We start from the raw sequence: 14,606 nt of genomic DNA on the forward strand, positions 1-14,606 counted from the left end.
GACAAAATAATAATAATATTTTTGAATACTCCAATTAGCCCTCTGGTGTTAATTAATTAAACTAATGATTAAAAAAAAAATATATATATTTAGCCCAGAGCTTAATAAAAGTAAAATGAAAATATTTCAAAGTATAATAATAATTCGCAGAATTTGTTCGATCTTAGTTTGGTTTTCTGGTCGCGAAATCGAGCCAGACGTCGCCAGCTGGCCGATTGTCATCAGCAGCACAGGAGACCAAAGTTTACGTAAACTTGGGTATCTCCTCGGGTCAAGAGGATTTAGCAGTCTTATCGTTCAAGCTTCAAGTTCATTAGGAGATATCCTTGTCTCGCGTTAAACATAAAATAACTTTAACAAAAGTTTATCGTTCTCACTCTCGCACTCTTATCTCTCTCTCTCGGTTGTTCTCTTGTCAAGTACTCGAGGCGTCGACGAGAGTCGTCAGACAACGAAAAATACTCAAATTTCCATCTCTTTCATTTTATTATCATTTTTCTCACCGACTTTTACTTCCATTATACTTTAAATGAACATAATAATCCAATAAAAATAAAGATACCCATCTTTACTTAATTATTATTATAATTAATCTCGAACAGGAAATTTTTAAATCTTTTGCTGATATGGCGATATTACCCATAACAGATTGCGGTAACTGAGCAGTTACTTATTTAAGAGTCGATTCTGCATAAATTAACATCATACATATATATAACGTGTCATAGTGAGCTAATAGTTAGCTCCCAAGTGTACCAGTGGCTTCATTAGTAAACCGCTCTGATGCACTTTACCTCAGAGACTCTTGCGAAATATTACATATCATATATTACATAACACATATAGGCTATAATTTTAAACCCTTCATTAGTTTATCGATTTTACAACGAAATTTATGTTTCGGTATTCAGATATTACAGAACATTACTCTGAAGTAGACAGGATTCGGAAATTTTTTTTTGAACTGTCCCGGGTAAAAATATTTTGCCGAAAAGGCTAAATTTGGTCAAAATTAGACCGAAATCATGGAATTTAATTTTAAGAGGCCGAAATTTGTCCAAAGCCGTGAAATTTTACTGGAATTCCAGTCGTCTATCTGTTAATAGACCGAAATTTGGTCGAAAACACGCCGAAATTTGGTTATTCTTACAAGGCAGGTCGAAAATCAGCCAATAAATTTAATTGTCCCACTTTTGGCCATTGTATTTTTTTTTTTCATAAAATTATAAAAAAGTTTCAAGTTTTCAGCCATCGTCAGCTAAATCTAGGCCATTTTTCGGCCTAGCGAATTTGCGGCTTTGTTTACTACCTAGACCTTTTTCGGCGACTTTTCAGCTGAGAAAAAGTTTTATTGGATGACTTTATTATTTTTAATTTATTCAAGTGAGAGTAGGGTTGAAACTCTAAGAAAATATAAGCAACTGTTTTAAAAAGTTTGCCAAAATAACTTTAGTGGATCCAATTTAAAAAAAAAATTAATTCATCAAAAACTGGCGGTATGATATTTTAAAATGAATGTAAAAAAATGCAAAGTGAATGGGGAAAAAAAAAATAAATAAATAATTTAGAAAAATCAAGATGATTAAAACCACGAAATCGTTGCCGTGGGAAATATATATGTAAATTTATGTACTCAGTATTATATATATATTTATATTTAGATTTTGATATTTACATGTATTAATATATTAATATATATGTGTGCATGTGTAGTGACTATTTATTTTTTCTTTTTTTTTTATAAAATACAATATATGCTAATAATTAAACGTCAACTGGTGAACTCTATTACTTTTGCATAATAGTATTACGGGTTACGGTTTATCTTGGGTAATTTTTTAAAAATAATTTACAAGAGTGAGGTAGTTTAAGTGTTTATAAAGGAAACAAGATTTTTATTTTATATATATTTTTTTTTTTAGTTTATCTTCTTTTCTATTTAATCTTCTCCGATCCCTCTTTTCATCCAGATGCTTTCCGTGTACATTTAATCTACATAAAGTCAACTGATGTTTTTAAACAAGCGGTTTATTGTTACTAAGAAATAGGTTAGAAATTTAATCCTCAAACAAAGGGCGTTTAGGGTTTTATTTTTTTCCCCGATTCCCGAGAGCCAAAAAATGACAATTTAATTTTTTTTTTTATGAAGGCTATCAAAAAAATAATTACTATATTTTAGGGAGATTTCCTGTTAAAGTTTATGTGTATCGTCATTTTTTATCAATGCGGTGATTTACATGCAATTTATTACGGCATTTATTTTATGATAATAGTGAGTTTAGTATGAAAATTACGAATATTAAGGCCGTAATTATCTTTAGAATATAAAAAAATAGATATCAAGGCCGTATTTATGAGACTGGATACATTTAATTAAAGTTTTAATTATTTTTACTTAAAGTTATAGTCAACTATTTATCAGTAATTTATTCTAAGGGTGGGTAAAATGGAGTAACCCAAAAATTTTTTAGAAAATTTACGGCTCATTATAATTTTTCTAAAATTTTTTTTGTAAATTTTCTAGTAGAAATTTTCATGCTCATAAAAAAAATAGTCTTCTGATCGATTTTAAGAGCTTGACATTAAAATAAAAATAACTAGAAAACAATGCGGAATTCGAAAAAACTTTATTATAAATAACTTCTAGAGAATGAAATTGTCTACAAAAAAGGTCCAATGATATTTTGTCATAAGTCTGATAGTTTCGCCGGAAAAGTAAGAAAATCTCAAAATTTAATATGAATTCGACTTCAACCTCGAATAACTTTTGAACAAATAGATTTCTCAAAAAATGATAAGAATCTTTTTTTGTAGAGCATTCAATTCCCTACAAAAACATGCCTGCCAATTATTCCTATGACACATCGTTAGCTACTTATAAAAATCAGAAGACGTAAAAAAAATTTTTTCCATGTTATTCTTATGGAAAATAGAAAAGTGCGATGAGGAAACTCTTAATGTTAATATTAAGAGGTCTAATTTTCACAGGCGTCTTTTTTTAGCTACATGAAACTTTTGAACCTGTTTGCGAGAAAAAAAAAAAATTTGTTATTTTTTGGATCACCCTAATATATAACATCGGATCGCATTGTCGAATGACAACTGCAGCCCGCGAATTCGAATCTCCAGAATATTAATCAACTCTTTTGCCGAATGATTTATTAAACTAAAAAAATAAATAAATAAAAAGAGAGAAAGCTTGAGGTACCTGGTGACATTTACGTTTGACATTGCAATGGCGATAAATAATAAAAATTAAAATAACTGTCATGCAGTCTTGGAAACCTAGATCATCAATTAATAAAATGTGAACCATAAAATATTAAATCTTAGATGGCAGTACTTACATTTAAATGTTAGATCCGGATCCAATGAATTCCCTTCAGAGCATATTGACTTGGGGTTTCAAACACAAGCTTCCATTTACATCTGTTAATATTTTATCCGGTTTTCCCTCAGCCATTTTTGCAATGCAAGCACTGAGCGCCGAGCAAGTACCATTGTACATTTAAATTTTAAATCTGAAAATAAAATATCTGGTCACCTTTTTTTCCACCCTCAGTATAAGTTAAAAATTACTTGTGTTTAATTTTGAAATAACTATTTAAATACAGATTACTTTTAAGTAACAACGAAAGGTACAAAAGAAAATTAATAAAAAAAAAATGTCCGGTTGTTTTATCGGATATTCAAACTACTCGTTCCTATACTATTCATTCTTATGAATTTTTAATAGAAAAAGTGCAAATATTTTATTATAAGTCTCGTCAGAATGAGGTCAAGGCTTTAATGAATCTCCGATTCACTGTATTCACTAAAAAAATCTTTTGTTATTATTTTTTTTTTTTCGCTGCAATATTTCAATGTTTCAATAAACAATGAAACCATATATTTTTTAAAAATCAATTTTTTTCAATTTATTGTCGTACATTAAAAATTAGAAGTGAAGTCGGAGTAATTACGGAATTTATTCTGAGTTCCGGAGTTTAAAAAAAAAATCATCCCGCTTTCGAAATTTTTTTTCAGCGGAGTAATTTTTGGAATTTTTTTTAAATCCGCATTTACTCCCCAAATTTTTCTATCGTGTACTTGTCGGTATATCATTTATTTGACGATAAAAAAAACTTAATATTTATCGTTAGATTTAACATGAGAAATTTTGCGGCTCACGAAGGAAAAAACTTTTGGTGAAATATAAAAAGTAATTGTGTATTGGATAGCGCAATTTTTTAACTTTATCTGAGGTTATTTCATATATATATTTTTTCTTTTCTTTTTTTATATAAATTGATTTTTTCTGTGATTTTCGGGCAATGGAACTTCCGGTCCATTTGATAAGTCGTTTATTAAAGCTGAGGATACTAAATGACATGAAAGAAATCTATATAAATATGATATTAAATGAATCGGAATTTGAATCAAAATTTAACTTTATATTTATTGAATCTATAGCTGATTTAAAATTACGAAACTTTTTATTAATCTCGAGAACAAGATCCAAAAATTATAAATAAATTTATATATGTATATTAGGGTGGCGCAAAATAAACTGACTATTTTTTTTTTTTCGATCTCGCATGAAAATTTGTTATTTCACGATGTTTTGAGAAGCCTCTCCAAAAATCAGCTCGATAAAAAATTTTAAAGAGGTCGCTCACGAATTTTGAAAATATCAAAAATAATCGAAATTTGGATTTTTATTTCTAAATTCTTTTCTTTCTCGTGGCAGCAATAGTTTATATTTGTGAAATCATGACTGCGCTGAGAATTTCAGCCCAAAATTTGAATATTTAAACCTCGCTCAAGAATTTTGAATGTTTCCGAGTGCTGTCTTTTGGACGTTTTTGAGCGACCCTTAAATATTAATAATAAACCTTCTCGATTTTTTCACCATCAATTTGCATGACAATGAATGAAAATATAACCCAAGAAACAGAAATATCAAGTTATTTACATACTTTTTTATTTTTTAATTCAATTTGTAGGTTTTTTCGCTTATTCAAAACTTGCCAAATTTTATTGTTTAAGACTGGCCTGTATATTTTTGGTTACGCAAAAGTTATATTTAAGTGAAATGACAATAATTGAGTTATAAAAAAATATAAAAACTAATTCAAACTATTAGTTACATATTATCAGTTAATATTCAAAATTCTCGAGCGCCGTTTAAATATTTAAATTTTGGGCTGAAATTTTCAGCATAGTCATAATTGCACGCCTCGGAAGCGAAGCGGAGAGGTTGTGCTTTATAACCAACCTGTCAAGGTCACACGATTTCCACTCATTAAATTGCATATATTTTTTTTCTATTACTCTTACACATTATGAAAAACACATCAATATAAAGCTGAAAAACTAATAAATAATCCTGATACTTTTTTTAATTCGTCTAATATGTATTAATATAAAAAAAAGTTCATTAAAAAAAATTTATCGTGGACGTCCATTAGTCTGTGGTTCAAAAAAACGGCGTGTTACGGATATCTCGAGAACGACTTGACGAAACTACTTAATTTTTTTTTCAAAATTTTCAAAAATAAGCAAAGAAGGTTCCTTTCGAAAATCACTACTGTAGGCCTTCTCTTTTTTTTAAAAATAAATCATTACGGTTAAAATCGGCAATCTTACATGTAAACAAACACACACTGCCGCCATTTTTCATTAGGAATGTTCTCCTTATTTATTTTTTTTTTACTTTTATTACCGTATATTTACCATGGAAATTTCTATGGGAAAAGAGCGGGATATTCAATTTTATTCGAAATTTAACTTTTAAAAAAAAACATAACATGAGCGTTCGAGGCGTGCACTTTTGGATTTTCCAAATTTTTAATTTTACAAATATAAACTATTGCTGCCACGAGAAATAAAAAAATTTAGAAATAAAAATCCTTATTTCCATCATTTTCAAAATTCGTGAGCGACCTCTTGAAAATTTTTTATCGAGCTGATTTTTGGAGAGGCTTCTCAAAACATCATAAACCATCAAATTTTCGTGCGAGATCGAAAAAAAAAAATAGTCAGTTTTTTTGCGCCACCCTAATGTATATATTTTTAATATAAAAATCAGTACAAAAAAGTTTATGAAACTCGTATTTCCACATTCTCACAAATGCTTCATATTTTATGTATATATATTTTTTTTTGGGCTCTACAAATGTCGAAAAAGGGAAAAGGACATGACAGAGTTAACATACAGCTGTGACAGATATTTTTCTTCAACTTTATTATTTATTTTAGTAATTTTTTAACCTTTCTTATCAATATTTTTTATTTTACTTTTTATACACAACATTATATATTACATATCTTTTTAAAGGTACCCGAGATTTTGTTTTCTCAAATATCGCCTTTCCCAGTTACGTGGGGTAACAAGTATAAATATAAGGAGACATAATCCCTTTGGTTCATTTCAGTTGATAAATATCATCATACCATTTATAGAAACGTGATGAGAAAACAAACACATATTATTAACTGGCTAATATTTGTCTTAATATATATAAACTATAACTTTATTTTATATCCAATTATTTCATTTAATTACAAGACTTATGTCTTCATAAATCACCTATCAATTATTTCGACATTTTTTTTTTTTTTTTTTCATATATTTAATGCTCCCAATAAATGATATTTCTTAATTATTTATAAGTAACAAGAATTAATCACAAAAAAAATTGATTAAAAGAAAAAGGGACAAGATGATCTCCGAAATTTGTTAAGAAAAAAATTATGTTTAAAAATAATTTGGGGCCATCATCCCTCGGGAATTTAGAGAGAAGACAATGGGCCCCTTCAAATATTTGCAAAAAAAAAAAAATCAGATGATCGATAATGCGGCATCTTTGTCTTTAAAGGGCAATTTTGTGTAATAGTTTAAGTTTTCCGAATAATGGGGGAGTTATGACTCAGAAGTTGGACGAAATCGGGTCCGTGGCAATTGTCACGGACCCAATTTCCGAGACATGACTTTTCAATTACTGTTCGAAACTTCAATTATGGCCGCAACATGGCCGCGGATAGATCGCAGATTTAGATCCAGTCGCCTTCTCTGGCTTCTTACTCTAGTTATTAGATGAAAAAACTGTGGTTTTTTTTTTAAATATCACAATTTCAGAAATGCGATACTTAAGGGGGATAGCCACTGTGAAATTTCAAAAAAAAAAATTTTTTTTTTTTTTATTAAATCAAAGTGTATATGTTCAAAAATATGTATCTAGAGTTTTATATAAAAATTCCGAATATTTTTAAAGTTATTGTCATTTTTGTGACAGCGCGTCAACTGACCGCTGCATCGACTAAAAACTTTAAACGCATTTTTCTCGAAACTACTTTTTTTGAACTGGTGGCATCTGTAATTTGCATAAATATCAACCGATTCGCAACTTTTTTTTTTGCCGTGTTCGTCTATTCAGTAGCTAAAGTTGCACGTAGGGGATTTTGAAAATTTTGATTTTTAAGATTTTTTAGGGCTGTTTGAATCCAAAAAAATGAGAAAAAATAACGAAAAAATTTTTAATATGTCGCCATTTTTTTTCAAATCCAAATTTTCAAAATCCCCTACGTCCAACGATAACCACATGCATACAGATTACAACGCCATTTGGTTTTTTTGTTTCTGATAATCCGTTTTTGAGTTAGAGATGACACCGTGGTGGGGGAAATTTTTTTGTTGCTCCACAAAAATGCTTATAACTTCGCAACAACATGATATTTTTTAATGAAAATTTATGAGAATTATCTTCAATGTATACTTTATAAAACAAAAAAAACCCGATCCCCAAATTCCTTTATTATTCCAGTCAAAAAAATTCCCGAAAATCACCTATTTTTTCGATCCTCACAGTGGCTATCCCCCTTGAAAGCCTTAAAAAATAGAGACTTAGGGGCCCGTCATACCCCATCACATATAATGTATAATGGCTTAATTATAGTGTCAACAATAGAAAATTTATTTGCCACAAATAAAAAAATAAAAAAATATTAATGTCTTTGTCAAGCATAAATTCAAGTTTAACTTTCGATTTAACGGTTGTCTTAAAACTTTTTTTATTCATCTCCCAAGTGAACTTTTTAGTTTTATTCAACTCGAGTGGTATAAACAAGCAGTTAAATAAACGCATCTATGAAATGTATGTTCCCCATGCCCGCCAAATGTTTTATATTTTTTATCAGACTTACAACTTTTTCCACCTCCCAAGAGAGTCTCCAAGGGTAGAAAAGAAAATTTCGATCTTAGATGCCTATTAAAATTTTTCACTACCAAGGCGGGAATTTTATCGTTTAGAAAATTCATAAACTCGTTAAATGAAAAAATAAAATAATTTAGATCTAGTTACAATTATAATCTCAGCTCACAGTAAATTAAATTATTGAATAATTAAATTAATTAATTTAGAAGCATACTCGCTAACTATTGTTAGTTATCAAGTTTTGTTGTAGTGATGAGTGACGAGAGAAAATTCAATCAAGTGTACGATAATGAGGTCACTGGAGTTTACGATGTAATTTTTAAATACGACTTCCGGTCTCGTGTTTCACGATCTTATATCTTATGAATCTTATGAATACCAATTCAGTGATAAAATAAAATATGTTTATGTTTATATCCAATGGAATAAAAAATTTTATATTTTATTACTTTTAATTTTTATTTTTTTTTTAATTACCCATTAAATTTAATTATGCAAAAGTGTGAAATTTTTTTTTCATCTTAAAACTGCCATAAAAAATTTTTTATTTCAGAAAAATGCAGCGGAAAAAAAAGACAATTACTTTTAAAAATCGATTAGAAATTAAAAATATATATCGACCAGAATTTTACTTTGATATTTTGCAGGTGATATAGACTGTAATAATAAAATTTTTTTTTTTAAGAGACGAGTAAAAATAAAACTTTTGACAAGTGTCTCAGTAAAATTTACAAGCTGTCTAACGTCAGTTTAAAAAAAAAGAAATTGAACTGCCAATACTTTTGATTTGTGTAAACTAGGTATCGTTAAGCAAACAGTTAAATGTCAATTGACTCGATATAAATAAATTACAGTGAGTTCTTGTCTGTAACAATAAAAGTCGTAAATTTATATTATATTCCAAGTATAAATTTAATCCTTTCAATTTTAAATTAACCGATTAATGATTTATTGACAATTCAATCACAAGTTAAATGCCCATTTTCCTTTATATATTTATAGAGCAACCTTTACTCTTTTTTAATTATTATCTAGAAGAGAAAATCAAAATCAACTTTCAATTATATTTTTTTTTTATAAATTATTTTCCATTAACCGGAATGTAAATGAATAATTTTCATATATAACTTATATACATATCTTGGTAACTACAGTTAAGAAAGTTTGTGTCTGTAGTTCCTTAGGGATCTTTAACACAATTATATTCTATATATAGATATTATATATACATATTTATAATACAATAGTGAATGTTATGTGCATCTATTATACAAGTTACAAACCCTTTACTTGCAATTATTTCAAAATTATTCATAACTCTTGAGTGATCCTCGAGTGAACCTTTAGTTGTTCACTTCAACTATATATATATATATATATATATATATATATATATATATATATATATATATATATGTACATACATATGACGGCTGACAGCTCAGTGAAGTTACTACTAAGTTTACATGAGATGAGACTCTGATACTAAATCATTTAAATTGACTCGCTATCACACTATTGATTTATTCAAAAATATATATTGACAGAATTACAAGATCAAAATATATATCAATCGAAAAAAGTAAAAATTTATTTGAACTCGAAAAATTTTTGAACATTTAGTGAATTTTGGTCCACTGAAAAATTTTTGGACATTCAAAAATTATTGATTTATTCAAAAATATATATTGACAGAATTACAAGATCCAAATATATATAAATTGGGGAAAATAAAAATTTATTTGAACTCGAAAAATTTTTGAACATTTAGTGAACTTCGGTCCACTGAAAAATTTTTGGACATTCAAAAATTATTGGTTTATTCAAAAATTTATATTGACAGAATTACAAGATCAAAATATGTATCAATTGGAAAAAGTAAAAATTTATTTGAACTCGAAAAATTTTTGAACATTCAGTGAACTTCGGTCCACTGAAAAAATTTGGACATTCAAAAATTATTGATTTATTCAAAAATATATATTGACTGAATTACAAGATCAAAAATATATCATTTGGGGAAAATAAAAATTTATTTGAACTCGAAAAATTTTTGAACATTCAGTGAACTTCGGTCCACTGAAAAATTTTTGGACATTCAAAAATTATTGGTTTATTCAAAAATTTATATTGACAGAATTAAAAGATCAAAAATATATCATTTGGGGAAAATAAAAATTTATTTGAACTCGAAAAATTTTTGAACATTCAGTGAATTTCGGTCCACTGAAAAATTTTGGACATTCAAAAATTATTGATTTATTCAAAAATATATATTGACTGAATTATAAGATCAAAAATATATCATTTGGGGAAAATAAAAATTTATTTGAACTCGAAAAATTTTTGAACATTCAGTGAATTTCGGTCCACTGAAAAATTTTGGACATTCAAAATTGTAGAAAATTCATGATGTCTTTGATGGCAATCAAAAATTTTTGAAAAAAAGATTTTACCAAATTTTTGGAGTAGTCCGTTTTGTCCACCCCTTATATATATTTTATATGTATGATTGAAAAAAAATTTTGAAGACTTAGTTAGCGAAAGTTTAAACAAAAAAGGTAATTTTGTGAGGTTGTAACATTTTATTTTCATTTCTGATGTCTACTGAGGTGAAATAACGTCAAGTAGATGAAAGTATAGCCCGATTGAACATTCTCGTTGTCAGCAAGTAGCTGCGCATGTGAGTCCAATACTTTGTGAAAATCTATTCTGGCATGTTGCCAAAAGCCAACAAGTGTGTATAACCTTTACCGTTATTTTTTTTACTTTTTTATATCTATTTTTACATTTTTTTCGGTCGGTATTTTTTCATTTATGAGCTAACGTTTAACTTTGAATTTGAGTTGGCGATTTTATGTACCTAAATATTTTTTATATACAAATTTAGTTGAATCGGGGGTTTTAATTTATGCGGGTTAATTTAAAAGCTGAATTAATTATTTAATTTAAATTGATAATTTGTTTTTTAACCAGACTACAAAAAAAACTTTTTACTAATTTGTTATTCTTAAGCGGCCTCGCTGTAGCCTTGAAAATAAAGGTGACCTCAGTGTCTGCATTAAATTCGTTTTTTTCGACGGATCTAAATAATTCATACGAATTATTAATGTTACAGTCTATCGGCCGGGATTTATATCAACTCTTAGGTACGCATGGAATAAAAATTTTTACCTGATATCGCTTTAGATAAATAAATATTTCGTTTTTATTTTTTATCAAAAATTCGGTTACTGTGAGATCTATTTTTTAAAATTTAAATTTCGCGCCAGTAATTATTTTATTAAATATTTATATGGAGTCGGGGTAGATTGGACTCTTAGAAAATTTATTTTGTGAAATTCGAGACTCAAAAAAAATAAATAAAGTGACTAAAAATCTTAAATCAAAATTTTGATAATGGTATAGGGGTGGGGCAGAGCGGCCCCCCTGAAATTTTGATAAAAAAAAAAATTTTTTTTTTTTTCGACTAATTACTATAAATCCGATATGTTTGCGCATTTTTACCCCTACGCATGACATTTGAGGCAAAATGGACAAGCTCAAAATTTTGAAAAAGTGATTTTTTCATATTTTTATCGTCAAATTAAAAAAAAATGATTATAATTCCACATTTCTAGCCCTACGCATAACACCTGGGGCAAAATGGACCAGCCGAAACTTCCGAAAAAATTATTGTTTCATATTTTTCGGCCGTTTCTCGATGTAAGAGGCAAATTTAGTCACTAAAAATTTATAAAAATAAAATTTTTTTTTTTAGTTGATAAATTTTTGAAATAAAGTAAAACTATAGAATTGTTTTTTTTTTTTTATTAAATAACAATTAGTAATTAATGTAATCGAGAGTGAACGATTTATTACACCTTAAAAAATTTTTTTCGAGTAATATAAAACCAAAAATAGTTGTCAAGAGAAAGAAATACATTCTTAATGATGAAAACAATTAAAAAAAAAAAAAACGAAAAAAAAAATTTTTTATCATTTTTTGGAGGGTGGCCGCTCTGCCCCACAAAAAAAATTTTTTTTTCAGAATTGTGACAAAATGTCCATAAATTTGTTCGAAATAGGACAAAAGTAAAGTGATCTTATGGTTGAAAATAATAAAAAAATAGTAAAAAATAGTAAAAAATAATAATTGGCTTAGGGGGGCCGCTCTGCCCCACCCTCCCCTAAATGAAATAAATGATGAATAAAAAATCAAAGCTAGATCAATATGTAAATGACAATTTTTATAATGATAAACAGGCGTAAACTCGTCGCATTAAGTGTCAGGGTCTACGTCAAAAATAATTGATGTACTCAGTTAAAGTGCCTTGACGTTGATAAAGTGAGTATTTTATCTGGCATAAGTAGAAGATGATAATATTCCTTATTATTTTTATTTTCACAACTTGTTTATTTATAGTTGATAACTTTCACTAAAATAAATTATTTACTTCTTCAGATTCTGGTATTTCTTTTTTTTTATATATATAAAATATATGAAATAAAAAGTTTTCGTGATCATTAGAAGAAACATTAAATGTTAGCGACCTAATCGAACAGCCGTTATAAGGTCGATATATAGAGAAAAGTTTTCTCAACTAATACAGGATTTTCAAACCATTAAGTTGCTGACGGTCTACATTGATGGTAAATTAAATTCGCATTGACATAGAAAATGAAAACAAAAAAAAAAAGAAAAATTTTACCATTGAAAAAAATGATGGTTTTATTTAGTGACGACGAAGCAAAAAAAATAATAAATAAAATACGAGTTGCCGGAGAATAAAAAAAATAGATATAAGATGTAAGAAAAAAGAATGAGAGATAAAAAATAAGAAACAAAAGGAAGAAAAGAAAGGGAAGGGAGGAAAAAAGCTTGAGATCCTTTGCGGTTTCATCGTAGCTTGATAAATGATGTTGAAACAGTCGCTGGTTCTCTTTCTCTCAATTACTCTTCGTGTCGAGTGATTCCAGTTGGTTCGGCTTTAAATCCCATCTGCGGGTCTCGCACTCCGCTACTCGTAAAAGACTAAATAAATTGCTGACACATTATTATTGTTCAAGCTTGTTTAGAGAAATTGAACTTTGAGTTAAAAACTTATTAATCATTCTGCGTTTATCTATATAGATCTATATAAACAGCCATTGTTTTTTATGCTCGAGGTCTCTAGATATATAAGTACATAAATACCGGGGATATAAAATGGGTTATTCTATTGGGAGAAGGGTTTTATTAATTGGAGATATAGAAATTGAGTAGATTGGAAGAGAGTAAAATATGGAGTCGATTAATTCTTATTTTTTTTTCACTATCAGAAATGAAAAATTAAAAATCACGTATTTATATCACGTGACAAGTGTCATAAGGGCGTATTCTAACAAAAGATAACGACATAAGGGTATAAAAGATGCATAGTTTGGTAAATAAAATGTATACGCTAGGGTGTTTCAGAAAAAACAAATTTTTTTTTGGTATTCAAAAATTGAAAGTATACCTGAAAATAAAAATTTTGGTGCCAATCCGAGCTCTTAAGAATAATATTAAGGTTTGCCTCAATCCATTTTTCTATTTTCCATTTAAATAACATAGGAAAAAAATTTTTTTTTTTTAGAATTTTCTAGCTTACAGACCACTCAACGGATTTTTATGCGCAATAAAACTTTGTGTAGAAAATTGAACGCTCTACAAAAAAAGTCTTTTATCATTTTTTGATAAATCCCACTGTTCAAAAGTTATTTAAGTTTCAAGTCAAATTTATAGTAAATTCTGAGATCTTTTCACTTTTCCGGCGAAACTATCAGTCTTATTACAAAATGTCATAGGAACTTTTTTGTAGGTAATTTTATTCCTTACAAATAATTACGAATAAAATTTTTCGAAATTCCGCATTGTTTTCAATTTATTTTCATTTCAATGTCAAGCTCTTAAAATTAATCAGAAATCTATTTTTTTAAGAGCTTAAGATTGAAATGGATATAACTTGAAAACAACGCAGAATTTCGAAAAACTTTATTCGTAATAATTTGTAAAAAATAAAATTATCTACAAAAAAGTTTTTATGATATTTTTTGATAAGACTGATAGTTTTGCCGGAAAAATAAAAAAATCTCAAAATTTACTATAAATTTGACTTGAAACTTAAATAACTTTTGAACAGTGGGATTTATCAAAAAATGATAGAAGACTTTTTTTGTAGAGCGTTCAATTTCCTACAAAAACATTTTTTGTGCATAAAAATCCGTTGATTGGTTTATGGGCTGGAAAATTCTAAAAAAAAAAAATTTTTTTTCTTAATTTTTATTTTTAGTTATACTTTCAATTTTTGGATACCATAAAAAAAAAATTGTTTTTTTTTTAAAACACCCTAGTATACGCCCTTTTGGCAGAGATAATTATGCCCTTCATATTTACTATTTTGTAATGAA

At 27.8% G+C, this 14,606-nt stretch overlaps 1 protein-coding gene across 1 annotated transcript in view; it reads left to right on the forward strand.

Moving 5' to 3' along the window:
• LOC130674985 (uncharacterized) overlaps positions 1 to 14,606 on the forward strand; it is a 47,485-nt gene that overhangs the window by 32,116 nt on the left and 763 nt on the right. The window lies entirely within an intron of this gene.

The sequence above is a fragment of the Microplitis mediator genome, chromosome 9 (genome assembly GCF_029852145.1).
Source record: "Microplitis mediator isolate UGA2020A chromosome 9, iyMicMedi2.1, whole genome shotgun sequence".
In the NCBI taxonomy this organism is placed as follows: domain Eukaryota; kingdom Metazoa; phylum Arthropoda; class Insecta; order Hymenoptera; family Braconidae; genus Microplitis; species Microplitis mediator.